General features: G+C 48.3%; 1 protein-coding gene across 4 annotated transcripts in view; it reads right to left on the bottom strand.

Moving 5' to 3' along the window:
- Positions 1 to 1,827, bottom strand: part of SPOP (speckle type BTB/POZ protein) — a 65,353-nt gene extending 63,526 nt beyond the window's left edge. For all 4 annotated transcript variants that reach the window (XM_082604939.1, XM_082604940.1, XM_082604941.1 and 1 more), the window contains exon 1: positions 1,663 to 1,827. The gene's annotated coding sequence lies outside the window, so the exon portion shown is untranslated. The remainder of the gene's footprint in view (positions 1 to 1,662) is intronic.
- Positions 1,828 to 17,500: the final 15,673 nt, after the last annotated feature.

The raw sequence follows: 17,500 nt of genomic DNA, 5'->3' as shown, positions 1-17,500 counted from the left end.
GGCTCCAGCTGTAACCATGGCAACAGAAAACAGCAGCTGTAACCATGGCAACAGAAAACAGCACAAAAGACAGCTGAACCATGAGAAGGCCAGAGTTAAGTGGGGAAGTGAAAAAAAAAATATATATATATATATATACTTTAAGGCCCAAGAACATAAGGTCCTAGAGTTAAGAGTGGCAGCAAAAAAAAAAAGCCTTGAGAGGCAAATACCAAAGAAAGAACACAAAGGAAAGAGAAGAGAAAATAAGGCTCACTAATAATATGTCCCATTCCTAAGTTATCCAGATAGGAGACAAGGTTGGCAAAGACAACTGAAAAACACAGAAAGTGTGCACACCCCCCCCCCAACAATTTAGTTATTCATTTCAATGCTATTCAGCAAACCTTTTGCTTGTAACAGTTTATTAACTCCTCACTCTGTTCTGATGGCAGAGGGAAGCAGCAAGTACCCAAAGCAGTGGCAACACAGGAAGGAGCAAATTAAGGGACCACGTGTAATCTGCGAACTGAAAACCCTGGTTCTAGATCACTGAAATATTATTGTACCTTAAAGTTAATTTTTAAAAAGTACTCTTTGTTATTTGCGAATGTGAAAGAAACACCACTCTTGTTACTTAAAATTAAAACGTCCACTGGGTAATTTATTGTCCACCAGTAGCTTCAGATTGCTTTTGTTTTCATGTGCTGTTCAGAGCATCAATAATGTACAGCTAAAACGAAAGCGCTAAGGAAGATCTTTTACCAAAAAAGAGGCAAATAGGTCACACAAAGTAGGAGGGCTGGAGATGAGAGAACCCTGACGTCTTGATTTACAATTACTACTCTAAGCCCTATACCCTTCGCTCTTTATCTAGTTCTGTGAGAATAATAAATAATTTTACTAAACGAAAACTCCCCTTACTTTCTTTTTTATGACCCTAGTCCTCCTTAGAAAGGCTACCAAAATCCCCTGCCAGAGTAATTGAATGGGTTGGGGCACCTACTCCTAAATTTAGGGGAAGTTTGCATTAAAGATACAACATGACGATGGGAGTATCCGAGGAAAGAAAAATAATGCTAGAACTAGAAGTTGCAGTGACAGTTTCAAAAGAAGGGTCGGCATGGGGCATGTTGGCTCTGGGAGGCGTTTGTAGCCTGGGAGTCTCTAGGACAACACAAGATGCGAACGGTGCTTTGTCATAAACTCCCTTAAATAATTTAAATTCTCCCTTTTGGATAAAAGCAACAGGCTCACTACCTGGCACCAAGTCTAGCCCACTGCCCGGGAAGAAGGCAGGCGCGTGGTCAACGGTCTCTTTATCCCGCAGGTCCCTGCAACACAGCGATGCGCATGCGCCCCGAGGGCAGGGAACAAGCACCCCCGGCTCGTTCACACTCGCGCATGCGCAGTCACCCATCTCGCCGCAGGCGACAGCTCACTATTTGGCAAGGGGGATGGGGCTGGGAAAATTATGGGGGGGCCGAAGGCGGGGGCGCGTTTACGGTTGATTAGTCTCTGGCATTCGCGGGCCACGTAACCCGGCATGTGGGAAATGGGGCAGAGAAGAGTTAGTACGGCGGCGGGGGGCGGGAGTGGGGGGGTCAGTCACCCCTTAAGGGAGACGGCCCCCCCCACTCCGACAGGACAACCCTCTTCCTCGACTCTCCTCCCCCCACTCACCTGAGAGCGGCGGCGACAGCTGCTGGTCCCCGTCCCCCTGCACTCGCCTCATACTGTCCGCAACATCCGGGACCTGCGGAACCGCCGATACACAAATACACACTCGGAGCGCGCACACTCACACACATACACACACACCGAAACACACCAGCCGGGGCGTCATGACGTCAGCACGTCGACGCAGCGAGCGCGTACCCGCCGAGCCCCACCCCGCGCGGCCTCCGCCCCCTCTACTCCCCTCCCCTCCCCTCTCTGGGTTCTCATGCCCCTCCTCCTTCTGCTTCAAGACTCCGCCTACCTTCCCTAGTGCGCATGCGTCCTGGTTCTCACCGGTGCCCGAGGATTTGAGGGGAAGGAGGGGCCTGAGAAGAAAGAGGCGGGAACTCGGAGGGGGTCGCGTGCAGGGCGCGGCAGGCTTCGCGGAGGTGCGAGGACTAAATAGAGGCACACCAAGAGTGGGAGTGGGGTGGCCGTAACAATAAAGGCATTTAACAACAGCAACTTATACTTGCAAGCAGGGTGTGGATTACTAACGACTTTACCTCATTTTTTTCTAACCGTCAGTATTATATTTTTTAGACTTTATGATGATGTTAGAGACTCTTTTAAGTAACATAAAACTGAGCATTTGGAAACAGAAAGGAGAAGGACCGTTCTTTTGAGGGAAGGCAGGCATATAGGTGGCTTAACTGAAAGGAAGCTGATTCAGTGACAATTTATTGTCTTGGACACCTGGGTCCCCAGCTGGTCTCACATCCTAGCTCCCCAAGGGCTATCGTTGATTCCTGAGTTGAGTAAAAGAAAAAAGTCTCAGGGATTTCCCTGGTGGTCCAGTGGTTAACACTCCACGTTTCCACTGCAAGGGGCATGGGTTCAATCCCTGGTCGGGGAACTAAGATCCTGCATGCTGTGCAGCACGGCCAAAAAAAAAGAAAGTCTCAGAGCATCTTGGCCCTGGGAGAAAAAAGTCATCTCCACGTTATTACGTTAGAGTAATAATGTCAGTGATGGGATATTTGTTATTGTTACAATTCTTTCCTTTAGCTTCAACTTTAAAATATTATTCTTACTGAATCAAGCCAAATAATCTGGAACAGGCGTTGTCTCTTTTCCATACTGAGATTTTATCATTACGTAGACACGCACACAAATGCACGAGAAGGCATTGTATCCAAGAGCAACCAGATGAATCTATGGGTCGTGGGGTGACAAAGTGTGGGCCCTGCCTTGGGGGTAGCTACCGGAAGCTCTGCTTCTGTGGGACTGTCTCCTGCCACATGCATCCTGGCTCCGGGTAGCTGGTGTGTCTGTTCAGCAGGGAAAGCTGGGAGCCCATGAGCAAAGCCACAGGGGAGGCTGTGAGAGTGCCAGGCTGCCTTCCACTTTCAAATACGCAAGCACACCCTACAATCCCACAGCTTAAAATGTCCTAGGAATGACAGACAAAACACTCTAAACTCCTTAAGCTTGCTCAACCCATATTTCAGCCAAAATGATCAAGAAATGGAGATCCTAAATTCAACAGTTATGTGGTTACTGTGCCTGCCCCACTTAAAACAAGAAGCACTTTCGTCACCTATTAGGCTGGTGCCTGAAACTTTCCAATTAGATTTCACTCATCATCACCACAAACATTTCATTCTGTTAGCTGAAGCCAGCGAGGTTTTTGGTCCTTGGGAAGAATCAGAGTGCCCCACAGGCAACCCAGTAACCAGTTACAAGTAACTGATTCCTAGTGTCACTGAAACTGTTCAGTTCCTGTTCTTTTGACTTCAGATTTCACAGGATGGCAGGGAAGAAAGAAAAGGGGTACTGCTTGGAGGGAGGAGCATGGAGGTGGGAAGGGGTACAGAAGGAGGAAACTGGAGGCACGGACAACATACTTTAGCTACCTTACAATTGGGGCTAATCATTACAGTTTAGTCAGACTCTGCCTGGGACCTGGGAGGTGACTCCTCGGAGCTGGTGAGTCTGCACCAGCAGCTTGTCCAGGCTGGCCCTGAATCTCCAGAGAGCTAGAAGGACATAAGAGTCCTATCTCCATCTGTAGCGTGGTGTGATGAGGCTCCCATTCTACCGTGGGGACCATACCGCCCACCTGAGATGTGATCCCACCAGCCTCTGTACAAAGGACTTTGATTTGGTGTGGATCTGATTAAACGACTGTAGATGTCCTTGGAAGCACTGTGTGGAAGAATTTTAAACAGCTTCTCCTTTTTAATATGCACTTCCTCTTCAGTTTTAATTATTTTGTTCCTACATTTTCCCTTTCAATTTACTAAAATCTAGAAATGTAATTAGAGCAGAGGCTGGGCTCAGAGAAAGCTGCCAGGATTTCTACAGCATGATTAAATACACTAGGCATCCCTTTAGTGTGAGGCTGAAAAATAGGATTCTCATTATTATCTTTCCTTATCCAGGAAAGAATCAGTACCACGTACAGATACGGATTTATTGAAAACGCAGCACTAATTAAAAACTCACCCAACCTCTTGATGAGGTTCGGGGGGAAAGTGCACTTATTTAATTATTTCCTCCATTTACTGTTTCGTTGTTGTAACCACAACAAGCAAGAAACCCCCTCTTCTCTCCCCTCGCGAGGGACTTAATGAGGCTTTTATCTGTGCAACAACAATCAAGCTTACAATGGCACCAATTCAATTCACTGCTCTTTGTGATGGTAGGAAACATACAGAACTTGTTTTCTTAATCCAAAACATGAGCCAGGTCTGGGCAAGGAATCTGTCCCAAAGACCCCTAGACATCTGGTATTTATTCTGCCAATGAGGATCTTCAGCTCCATTCTACAGTCCAGTAAGCAAAGGCATGGTTTCCCTTGAAGGAGTAGGGGAGGTAGAGGCAGGCAGGAATGAATAGAAGATGAGTGCCTGGATAGGAGGTGGAAATTCAGGAAGGAAGATCCTTAGTAGGGGCATGGTCCTGTCTAAGGTGACAGATGACACCCCCTGGGATACAGATGTAAGACCACACTCAAGGAAGCGTACCAACAAGAACACACTGATGAGGCTGTGCTAGGGCTGTGATGGGGTTAGTAGAAAATTGGCAGCGATGAAACATTTATTGATTGATTAAATTTCATAGTGAAGCAGCTGTGGCTTAATGAATGAGCTCCAGCCGCCTCGGAGACTCAAGTTCAAACCCAGCACTATCGCTTTCTATAGATAAACTTGGACGAACCTCGTTGAGCCTGTCTTTCCATATGAACAATGGAGAAAATAATGTTCACCATATCATAATGTTGTGAGGATTAACTGAAATAATATATGAACATAGCACAGTCCCTCTACACAGAATAGAATAGACCCCACTTATTTACAATGTGTTACTGAATGTGGATTTGGGGGTAAGTGTTCACATGCCTGCTGGTCTTCAAGCCTCACTCTAATCCGTGTGCCATCCTTGCTCCTTTCCTTTATGCCCTTCTTTAGAATTCTTCAGGAAGCATGGAATCAAAGAAAGCAGCACGGGTTTCTCGGCCAGAACACTGACACTTGCTAGCCAGGGTCCCTGAACAAGCTCCTTGACCTCAGGGTCTGTTTCCTCACAGATCAGTCAGGTTTCTGGTTGCAAGAACTGCCCCAACGCTGGCTGTATCAGCCCCAACTGGAATTTACTGAAGAAATATCTCTGGCTCCCAGAATTGTCAGGAGCTGAAGAATCAGTCTTGGAAATTCGGCAGAAACCAAGGGCTAGTGGAGGAAGAACAACAACCTTCTTTAGTAAGACCCTCTGGCCAGGAGGTCCAACCGCTGGGCACTGCCACAAAGTACCACCACCAGACACATGGCTCCTGCTGCTGCCATTGCAAAGGGACGTTTAACCTTCCTTCCGTCTGTGTGCCTCAGGCTGCAAACCCAAAGCCCAGGCAGCAGCACCCTGTTGACTAATCCTAGACCACATCCTGGGCCCTGACCACCATGGGGGAGGGGGGAGGGGCGGTGAGGAGGGAAACGAAGAAAGGTCTTGCTGCCACAGTGTCCACGGTGTAACGTTCAGCCCTCCTTCTCACTGACGCTGTCCGCAGCAGGGTACTCATCCCAAACAGGAAGGGGGTGAGATGCTGGACCACCAACCCTCCCACCTCATCCTTGAAACAGGGCATTCATCATAGGGTAATAAGCAGCATCAAATGACACGTTTGTTCAAAAGTGCTTGGCATATAAAAGACATTCTGCTACTTTACTTCCCTCTTTTATAAAAGGCTTGGAATGGTGTGCTTATCTGAGGATTTGATCAATGTGCTTATAGATATTGAAGTTCTGAGTTTTTCACCTGGAGAAATGGCTGGGAAAGATCATGTCTGAAGAGTGGAGTATCAGGCAGAGGAGAAGCAGCGGGAAAGAGAAGAGAGGGGATGGTAGGTTTGAGTCCACCTTGTCTTTTTTATTTTTTATTTTTTATTTATTTATGTCTGCTTTGGGTCTTCGTTGCTGCATTCAGGCTTTCTTTAGTTGCGGCGAGCGGGGGCTACTCTTCATTGCAGTGCATGGGCTTCTCATTGCGGTGGCTTCTCTTGTTACGGAGCAAAGGCTCTAGGTGCGTGGGCTTCAGTAGTTGCGTCACACAGGCTCAGTAGTTGTGGCACACGGGCTCTAGACTGCAGGCTCAGTAGTTGTGGCGCACAGGCTTAGTTGCTCCAAGGCATGTGGGGTCTTCCTGGCCCAGGGTTCAAACCCGTGTCCCCTGCATTGGCAGGCGGATTCTCAACCACTGTGCCACCAGGGAAGCCCCCACCTTGTCTTTTATTTTTGTCCTGGACTTGGCCACACAGCTCCATCTCCATCTTGTTGATCTTTAAAATGGTTCTAAGAATTACCTAAAGTCGTTGTTTCAAAATAAGTTTTAGAGGGTCAATATTTGCTTTCAGGAGAGAATATACTACCAAAAAATGGATTATATTCACTGCTATGAATTATTTTCAGTGGTTTCTTGGCCCTATTCTGAATGGGCTTGATCCACTACCTGTTGGTATTTGCCCTAAAATAACATTTACCTAAATGTAGACAAGTTGTTTAGGAAAAACCTTTTTTTCTCTGCCCCCACTCAAATAGAAATTACTTCGGATTTTGCAATTTTAGATTATCCTTGCCGTGGCTCTACTTTATCAAGGCGAATTGATTTCAACTGAAAGTTTATTCTGCATTAGAATCCTATTTTTAAAAGGGAATTTAATCTAAAATTCAATTATGGAAGGTCTGTGCCCAAATGGACAGTCAGGTAGCACTTGCCGAATGCTCCCCAGGTACAGAGCTATACGGAGGTAACTACAGGAGAAATCAAAAGAAATAGAAATAGTGTCCCTATTCACAAAGAGTTTTCAGTTTAGAATTTTATGTTGTCACTTTTTTTTTTTTTTTTTTTTTGGTACGCGGGCCTCTCACTGTCGTGGCCTCTCCCGTTGCGGAGCACAGGCTCGGGACACGCAGGCTCAGTGGCCATGGCTCACGGGCTCAGCCGCTCTGTGGCATGTGGGATCTTCCCGGACCGGGGCACGAACCCATGTCCCCTGCATCGGCAGGCGTAGAATTTTAAAATTTCAAAACCGGAAGGGATCATACTGATTCTCCAGCCCAGTGGTTTTTGAACAATGTTTGCCTCTCAAGCTCTGGGCTTCTGAAGATTTGCCTCAGGGGTTCCAAGGAAGCGGGGGAGCAGCAAAGGGGGCTGGGGCAGTCCAAGCCAAGTCAGTCGGGTTCTCTATCCACTCGTTCAGGCCAGAAATTGGGCACCATCCTTGAGACCTCTTCTCCCCTAATACCTTACCTCTAATCTATCAGGAAGTCCCATAGGTTCTAGTTTCAAAGTATCCCTTGAATCCATCCACTTCTCTCCATCTTCCCAGTCCCATTCAAGTTCTAGCCAACATCCTCCTTTGCCTGAACCACAGCGAGAGGGTCCTAACTGGTCTTCCTAATTCTTTTCTCAATCTATTCTTCACTCAGCAACCAGGGCAATCTAATTAAAACTGGTCAGATCATGCTGCACCCTTGCTTAAAAACTTTGAATAGCTTCCCATTGTACCAAGAATAAAACCCAAACTTTGTACCACTGCTTTTAAGAGTCTCATATTCAACTATGTCCCCCGTTGCTCTTTTCTTCCCCATCGTCATTTCATCGTCTTCTGGCCATCTATCAATTCCTAGAGCCCATCAAGCTCGTTCCCTCCATGAGCATTTGCGGTTACTATTCCCCCTCCCTTGAACAATTTTCCCCTAAACTCTTCACATTGGCTAGTTCTGCCTCTTATTTCAGGTCTCAGTTTAATTTTCACAGCCTCAGAGAACCTTCTCTGACCACTTGCCTTAACTAAAATAAGGACCTTCTTGGTATCTTGGTACTCTGTTTACTTCCTTTACAACACTAACAAAAATTTGTCATTGTCTTGTGTATTTACTTGTTTCTTATCAATCTCTCCTAATCAATTGTTGGCTCCGGCCTGTTTGTTTCTTTTGCTCTCCATAATGTCCCAGCATTCAACACGGTGCTGACACATGGACAGAAGGTGCTCAGTACATACTGAATGAATGAATGTACCACAGAAAACCCTAGACTTGTCTGGAATGTCAAAGAAGGTTGGAAGCATGAAAGGAAGGTTAGTAGACAAAGAGCGTGGAGAAAGGGAATGAGGGAGGAAAGCAGGCCAGGCAGATAAAGACCCTAAGGCCAGAGAGAACATGGAGTTTTTAAGAAACTCAAGGAAAATTAGTGTGGCTGGAGTACACAGAGTAAGTGGGAGGGCTGTGGGGAGTGGGTCAGGGAGGGTTAGGAATAGCCAGCCAGCATGTCTCCCCTATGAACCAAACCACAGGACTGAGAAGAGGGGAGAAGTGAATTCCCCAAAGGAAATTCAGGGCCCTCTTGGCAGGAGGAGGAAATGAATGCTGGGGGCCAACAGCAGACGACCATCACTCCTGGTTGTTCCTTCTACCTCTCTGGCTACTCCTTCTCAGTCTCCTTTACAGGCTCTTCCTTCGGCCATCCTTTGAATATCAGCTTTCCTTGGATTGTGTTCAGTTCCTCTCCTCTTCACACTGTCCTCTCTTGCCTTGAGATGGATCCTTTATTCTCACCGCTCCACTGCCATCCATCTGCTGAAGAATATTCCAAATCGATCTTGAGCCAGGTCTTTCTCTTGAGCTCCACTTACATATTCAACTATCAACCTGATATCTTCAGTTGGATGTACCATAGGCACTTAATATTCAGCAGATGTAAAACCTGATTCTCCTCCGGTGCTCTCTTGCCTCACCAAGTAGCTCAAGCCTGGGAACAGGAAAGTGTCCTTGACTCCTCAATCCCACTTCTAGTTCAACACCAAGTTCTGACAATTCCATGCTTTAGTTATCTCCCAGTTCTGCCTACTTCCTTCTGTCTTCACTGACACCTCCCCAGTCCTTTCTGGGATTGCAGCAGCCTCCTCCCTGGGCTCCCAACCTCTGGTCTTCACCCTTCCAGTTCATGACTGCTCTGCAGCCCGAGTGAGATTTCTAAAAAGTCAATCTGATCGAGTCACTTCTTTGCATTCCACCCTTCACTGCCCTCAATATAAAAATCATACTCCTTAATAGAGGTGAAAGACTCTTTACCAGTGACCTATACCGTAGTCTCCGGGTGGTCTCTTATGCTTCCCACCGCACCTAGCAGTAAGGTTTCCTGTCACACAAAGAACTACTTTCAATTCCCTGAGTAAACCAAGTTCTCTCTTTTTGCACATACTGTTATCTGTTCCCAGAACAGTCTTCTCCGCAGCTTTCCCTGCCCCTACCCTCACCTTCCCCTGGTTAATTCTCTGCTGATTCTCCAGCTTCAATTCATCCATCTGTTCCTCCAGGAAGCTGTGCATGTCCTCTAGCCCTGAGCTAGGTCTTCCCATATTTCTCCTCTCACTGCAACCCCTGTATCGTGGTTGCCTGATTCCCTCTCTGTCCCTCAGTAGATGGTAAGCTCTTCGGGGGTAGGGATTTTCCCCCTTTTTTTTTCTCTCTCTCTGTTATGTTTTCAGCACAGGGAAGCATTCCTAGCATGTAATAGGTATTCAGATAAATGCTTGTGTGATGAATAAATGAATTAACTAGTGAAAGAAACATTCCTTTCAGGAACTTGGATCCTGTTGTTTCAGGCACAGAAGGCTTCAGGAGCTTCCTCTTCCTGCATCCTCTGTTTGGCCACAGGCTGGTCGGCAGCCTGTGAGAACCCTGAACATCTGCTTGAGAGGCTCCTTGACTCACTGCAGCCACTGGGAGCCCAGTCTTCCCTTAAAAGGCCACCTTATCGGAAAGTGCCAGTGATGGCATTTATGAGCTCTATTTTTATCTGTGTTGGAAAAGTCTCAAAGTTAATTCCCAAGCCAACGACATGAAACTCAGGAACATGGATGAGCAAGAAAGCATCTACATGATGTCTCTGAGTCACAGCTTTGTTTTCCGTGGCAAGACTTCCAGTCCTCCCGGTCACTGGGCCCTTGTTTTTCAGGACTGGCTGACCCTAAAAAGCTGTTGATCCCCCATTTGTTAGAACTAGGTCCTGCAGCCCTTAATGGCCTAGGAAATGCTGTCCTCTTCCTTAAGGTTTGCTTAACTCTGCTGGGGCCTTCAGAGAAGAACACAGAATAGATTGCCAGACACCTCCCAGTTTATTCAAACCAGCTTTCTACCCCCACTCCCAAATGGGAGTGAGTCGTGGGTGATAGCATTGCTATAGCAGAAGGAAGGAAGGAGGCGCGTGGCCAGAGGAGAGGGCTCCCGAGGAGCTTGGCCAGAGAGCGAATTGGACAGAAGCTACAGAAATGAGAAGAGTAACCCAGCAGAGCTGGCAAGCAAGTCGAGGGCCTGTGCCAGGGAAAGGATTTGCTGTCAGAACTGGGGGAGACTGAGAGAGAGAGAGAGAAGGGAGGAGTATGGAGAGAGGAAAATGACACGAAGGACTGAAGGAGGAAGGCAGCAGGAGGGAAACAGGGAGCAGCAGAGATGGGAGGAACCACAGGTAATTTGTAAAGTGAAGAGGAGGGAGGGGGCACACAGCTCCCTTTCATCCAAGTGGGGTCCTTTGGGGAAAGGGAATGTTGGAGAGTCAGGTGGAGGCCCCAGAGAGATGGTCAGTCACACCCCCCACGGCAGATTAGAAATGAGACAAGAAATGTTCTCACTCCCAGATTCAAGGTACTAAATTGGCCACGATCCCTGCCTCTGGAAATTTAGGAAAGATAGTTTTTGACAAAGGATGCTGGACCTCGGAGGACTCGAGCCGCTATTTGAGCCTCCTCCCCTTTCCCTTAGCAAAGGCCTAAACAGTTCAGGGTCCATGCCCCACTGCCTTGCACCCCGATCTCCCCTTCCCAGCAGCACCCACACAGCCCAAGATCACAGCCCCCTGTGCGTCTCTGCCCCTGCTGGCCACTCTGGGCCAGGGACCAGCCTGAGAGCTTGGAGTCTGGGCTGAGTCAGCACTGCCTGTGGGAGAGATTGCTTCCTGGAAAGTCTTGCTTCAAAGCTTCTGGCTGGCCAAGAGCTGGTAGCGAGCAAGAGGCACACTGGAGGCTGGAGGACGCATCTTTGGCTTTCAAGATACCTCTCACCAGAGAGAGAATCACGGGACAGACATTTCCATAATCCCGCTGAAAGAGTGACTCCAATGTACTTCAGGCGGCCCCTCCACCCTCCCCACTTTGGAAAATCACATTTTTCAGGTCTCACAAGAGATTTCAGGGCCAAGATGGAAATTCTGATTCCTGATTGATCTGGTTACTTCTCCTGTAAATCAGACAAAATATATGTTCTGAGCCTCAGATATCTATTTTCTGAAGATAGGTCCTTATTCATTGGGGCAGCAAGAATGCTCCCTTGTGTGGGCACAAGGCAGAAGCCTCTCTTGGTAAAAAGGACAGCATACCATTAGCAGAACCAGCAGACTGCTCCAGGGGTCAAGCCCCCTCTCTGTCTCTGGGGGCTGCGATGGGGCGTCTAAGCCATCCTCACCCTCCTCTTCAACTTGGGAGTTTTGATCCCCCCAATGCAGGGTGAAGGGTCATTTTGATGGTCTCACTTTGGACAAGTGAGAAGAGAGAGCATTTTACTTTGACCCCCACACCTGCTTGCTCTGCAGCGGGCACTCTAGCGGGTAGGCAGTGAGTGGGTGGCGGCAGCTGCCAGACACCTTCCCCTGAGGATGTATCCGTTGGTGCCAAAAGCCTCTATAAGCTCTTTCTGATCTCTGTGCCAGCGACTACGGGTCCTGGAAGGAAGCCAGGAGTCTACCCTGAGCCCTGCCTTCTTCTCCTCCCCCTCATCCGCCGAGAATGAGGTGGGATGGCTTGGGAGCTCGCTGAGAAAGGAGCCGATGGTTCTTAGACACATTTTCCAGCTGTCACACCTGCTAACGTGGGGACTCACACTCATGAACACGTGCACACTCAGCAATAAATTGTTGCAGGCTTTCTTGCTCCATCCGTCCCATGCCCAAAGCAGTGGGAATAAGAACTTCCAGCAACAAACGGTTGTTCCCAGTTCGCCTCCTTCTCCCTCTCTCTTTCCACCCTTCCACAAACATTTATTGACGTCTGACTGGCACCTACCCTGTGCCAGTCACTGTTAGGGGCTAAAGACACACGGACACAGTCTTGGGGGAGAAAATATATGTAAATACTAATCAGACACAAGACAGTGATACAGTGTTGCAATATGAGAGGTGGCAAACCGGTGGCCATAGGCCAAATCTGACTTGTAGACACGTTTAGTTTAGCTGGCAAGGAATTTAAAAAATTGTCAGAGTTCACATAAAAATCAATATTTCCATCTGTTTTTGAAATAACAGATCTGGCAATAATCCGGAGGAGGTAAAACACCCCTGTCCCCTTTAGCTGGGATGTGCTCTCCGTGTCATAGGCCACATACCCACCCCCCACCTCACCCGCTTCCCTGTAAACTGGTTCTTTTCGTTCATCCACGTTCGCTACCACCATCGAGCACGTGTTAGAATTTGGGACCCTTAGAATGAAAAGCCATCAGAAGACCCAAAGGAGGGAACCATCAGCTCTGCTCAAGGGAGTCAGATCAGTTACCCCTTGAACTAAGTCCAAGTACTTTGCTGATTTGATGACTTGTACACTGTTTCTCCCCTGCCCCCATCGTCAGATGCATAAGGGAAAGGCTCCAGTCGGTTCCCTCCTCCAAGTATCTCCAGCCCACAGCAGAGTGCCTGGTACAGGGCCGATCTCAAAGCACACTTGTGAAATGTGTTGAATGAATGGAGCTGCTAGAAGCATCAGGTGGAAAAGGGAATTCCAAGCAGAGGGAACTGTGGGTGCAAAGGCGTGACAGTGAATAGTATAGTGGGAAGCTGCAAATAGTTGGTGGTGAATGGGGGTGGGGGTGGGGTGCCGGAAGTGTGAGGAGGGTGGGATGAGGTAGGGTGGAAACAGCAGGAGTTGAAGCCGGGAGAAGACTCCCATGGGACCCTGAAGGGCTTTTCAGAGTGTATTAGGAAGGTAACCACGGAATCTTGGAAGTGATTTAAGGAGTGAAGTGACAGGATCAGAGCCTTGTTTCACACAGATGACTCTGGCAGGGTGGTGGGGTGGGGAGAAATGGGAAGCTACAGAAGGAAGACGGAAGCAGCAAACAGAAACTTCAACTCAATATTCCCCTTTCTGAGGCCCTTGAAATGCCACTGGGGATCTATTTCAAGAAAATGGTGCCCCCTGCTGACTAGGTCTGGGCTTGCATCTCCCCCTGGCCAAGAGGGAAATTACAAAATGTTTGGCCCTGAACAAAAGTACCTGGAAGCCCTGGGCACAGAATTGCAAGTGGTAATGCATCTGAGAGTGCCTTCCTTTCCTAGAAAAAGAGGGGCCCATGAGAACGGGTGACAATGACTAATGCCACAAACTGTTGCCAGATAAATACAGAACACCAGCTAAATCTGAATTTCAGATAAACAAGACACAATTGTTTGGTATAAATATCTCTCAAATATTGCATGGGACATACTTATACTCAACAAGTATGTGCTATTTATCTGAAACTCAAATTTAGCTGGGCATCTTGTATTTTTATTTGCTAAACCTGACAACCTTAGATAAAATGTGTTGGAGGGGCCAGGAGAAAACTAGAAATGAGATTGGATGCATTACCCTCCTTGGGTTTCTCGGCAAACTCAATCTCACCCCTCCATCTAAACAGAGCTGGAGATGATACTTTCTCATATTTTATAGTGTTGCCCAGTTATACAATAACTCTGTTTGGGAAATCAGTTTTCATTCAATGAGCCCGTGATTACAGTGGACCCCTAAGAGAATCTAAAGAGAGCTGTGGACCCCTTTTACAGCAAAACCCAACTCCTGGCTTGACATATGTGTAAGCACCTGTCTTACACACACATTTGTACATTAAAATTTCAGGGAGTTCTCAGCCTTCGTGTAAGAGTGACGTTCCCTCTAGGGCTATGGTCTGAACGTGGCAGTTCCAGGGTCCTGAGTAGGAGGAAATGGTGTCTAGTCAGCCCCTAAGCTAAAACGTGATGCTTCTGCTAGCTCTGGCCACGCACACGCCATGACAAAACACAGAAGTGGGCAGGAAGAAATATTGTGTCCCCCCCACCCTTGGAGAACGCCTTGGACCTCTTCCCCCTTCCACCTCTCCCAGAAATAACAAGGAGTCGGGCATATTTGGACAGAAACCCCACCAGCCCTTGTGGACCTGCGCCTCAGCCGAGTGGAAGGCGCGGGGTGAAGCCACTCCGCGTTCCAAGACCCTCGTTGCTCTCCTTCGCAGCCTTCCTGCCACGGCAGGCAGAGCGCCTGGTTCCCAGGCTGAGGACCGTCACCAGGAGGGGGAGGTTCTTCCAGGATAAATTCTGGATGCTCCGAGCTGGGTGAGGAAAGCCTCGGCCTGAACATCCTGGGAGCAGACCTTGGAGCAGCGGTGCCGAGTCTGTCTCCCTCCCGCAGCCCTTACAGGAAAGCCTTCTGGCCCCACAGCCTGCTCTCCTCTTGACCCTGCAGAGGGAAGGCAGGTCAGGCAGATGTTGTTTCAGACTCTCTCAGAATGTCCTAAATGATGTAAAACCTCACTGCGTGTTGCTTCCATCTTTGTCAGCATGCTTATGCGACATTCAGCTTCAGTAGACTCAGTCATGGGATACAAGCCCCAAATTGACCAAGGTGTTTGAGCCAGCAATCATAGTGATATGCCTACAATGTATTACCACAGGATGACATTTTGTGTTGAACATTTTCTGCAGTTAATCAATTTTTCTTATTACCTATATAGTGGTATGATTTCCAGCTATCATTTCTTTGGAAGAAGGATTCTTTATTCTGAGGTGGATAGCCTTTCCTAAAATTTTTGGACTTAAAGCGTCCTTTTGTAAGCCATAATGATATTAGATTTTTTTTTAAGTCTTTACTTGAAAATATAAAAAGCCAGCATACTTGTATCAGCCCCCCAAATTATTTGAAAATTCTACTGGATCAGGAAATCCAAACAGCTGGAAACCAGTGCCTTAGGCTTAGCTTGCTGACCTCTGACACGTGCTAAGCGGAGGCTCACTCTGGGCCCTGCCCTGCCACGGAGTCCTGTGACCTTCAGCCAATGCACTTTGGTGGACTTTGGGTTCCCTATTCCAAATATGGAGAGACTTGTTTTTGGCCTAAGCTCTCCCCAGGAGTGTTGTAAGGATAAAATGCCATGAACTAAAAGAGCTTTGGGAAAGAAGGAGCTCAATAAATATGAGATTGCTGTTCCTAAAGACAGCTGGTGTGTTTTCAGTGGGAAGGGCTGAATGATCCCGCAGAGACCCAGGACGATTTCTCTGCCAGGACATCTGGGGAGAGTGACCGGCACCACTCAGAAAGTGTGCAAACTGTTCCACCGACAAGTGGGACCAGACGGCAGAGGCAATGGGCCTCCTGAGGAGGTTGGCTTCTCCCCCTCCAAGGGCATAGGTCCAAGATGCAACTAGAACTCGGGGAACCTTGAGTTCTAGTTAATCTCTGGGACATAGCCAGGGACCTACTGCAAGTTGCCCCCTTCCCTAACTTGTTTTTCCACTTATAAAAGGTGCAGATGCCTGCTCAGTCCTCTTCACAGGGGTGTTACAGGGCTGTGAGAAGATACATCACCCAATCCTAAAGAACTCACTTTAGAGATTACACACAGCGAATGTTTAATTCCTGCCCCTTTAAGTCCTTTGAACAACAACATATAATTTTTCGTCCTTATAATGATTAATTGCAGAATAGCCTTCCTATGGTTTTACCCCAGATCACATTTGTGCCTCACTCCCCTTGCCCTAGGCTAAGAGGTGTACAGGAAATGGAAAAACCACTCTACCACGAACCTGAGCACAAACACCTAAGGAAGCCAGATCGTTTGACTGAAATAGACATTAAGTACAGTACACCCCAAAAGCAAAACACAGTGCTTGGGGAAATGTGTGTCCTGGTGCCCTCCCTTATACACACAGCTGAGAATTAACTGCAGATGAAAGTCCTTTGATGCTTAGAAACCTGAGACATCAGGCTGCCCAGGGTTAGTGATCAACAGTACTTCTGTTTGAACTTGCCTGGTATTTCACGTTTAGCGGTACCGTTATAACCTAGCAGAGTGTTACCAGCGCCGAGCCTGACTTGGCACCCTCAGTTCCTGTGATCCTGTAGGTGAGTACGCCACCCCGAACGGGCTGGCAGCTCACACAACAGTTTAAAATATCTCGCAGTTGAGCTGAAATGACGCCTCCCTGTAGAGCCACTCACCTGCTCCTGGGCTCTCACTTGAACTGGGTTGAAGCAGGAGCCCAGGGAGAAGCCAGGCGGTTTAAAACCCCATTTCCCACTTGGCGGTAGAGCCAAAGCTGCCTTGCCACTTCCTTTCATCTTTACGTGCTCTCTCCAGCTCAAGGCTCACCTTGCCCAGACGCCTTCCTTCGTTGTTAGCTCTGCATTTCTGAGATGCAGTGATTTATCTGCCCGTCTCCCTATTAGACTGTGAACACCCTGGAGGGTAAGTACTGGTCCTGCTCAACTCTGAACTCACAGCATGTTCGCAGGACATGTCACACTGAAGGAAGGGTTAGATGAATAGACACAGGACTGAATGAAGATACCAGACCTGGGCTCCTGGCTCACCTAGGACAGGATTGCTCTAGTATCAGGTGAGGGCCATGCTGAGCTGTTGGAAAGCCTTCTTGCTCTTGGTGACTGGTATGAGGCACGCCTGAGACCCCTGGTTGGGGATGGCAGGGGGTGGGGGTGGAGGGGACTGGCCTGATAGCTGGGAAAATGTCTCTGGTTAACACAACAGGCCCAGGTGAGGACTGCTTATAGGCCCCTGGCCCTGGTAACGTGGTCTCACCACCTAACCAATCCACAGAAGACAGTTTGGAAGAACTATCAGTCCAGTAGGGAAGGAGCTAATTGATGCAACTTTCAGGATGAGAAACAGAGAAAACAAAGGGGTGGAGAAAAGAAGGAAGTTCAGCCGGTTGTATTGACAACCTCTTCTCTCAAGGAGGAGTTCAAGATGAGAGGGGGCCTTTCGGGGCAGAGCTGCAGTGACCCTCGGGCCCCTGGAGAGTGAGACGAGTGCAAGCGAGGCAGGTCTTGAAAGGCTGGGCGGGGGGTGGGAAGGCAGCCGCGCAGGAAGGAGGCTGGGCTCCCATCTGGAGAGCCAAGGGGCTGGGGCTGCTGAACAGATGGAGTGAAGGTTGCAGCTGGTGGAAATGCACTTTCATGTGTAAAGTTTGGTCCACGGAGGATTTCGGCTTCCAACCCTGAGGCAGCGCTGGGCAGGTGGCTCTGCTGCACGCTCCGCCTTCCCCTCCC

This window comes from Mesoplodon mirus (genome assembly GCF_964341445.2).
Source record: "Mesoplodon mirus genome assembly, chromosome: 18".
Lineage (NCBI taxonomy): Eukaryota > Metazoa > Chordata > Mammalia > Artiodactyla > Ziphiidae > Mesoplodon > Mesoplodon mirus.
Note: the sequence above shows the minus strand (reverse complement) of the source record. Positions and strands in the feature narration are given on the sequence as shown.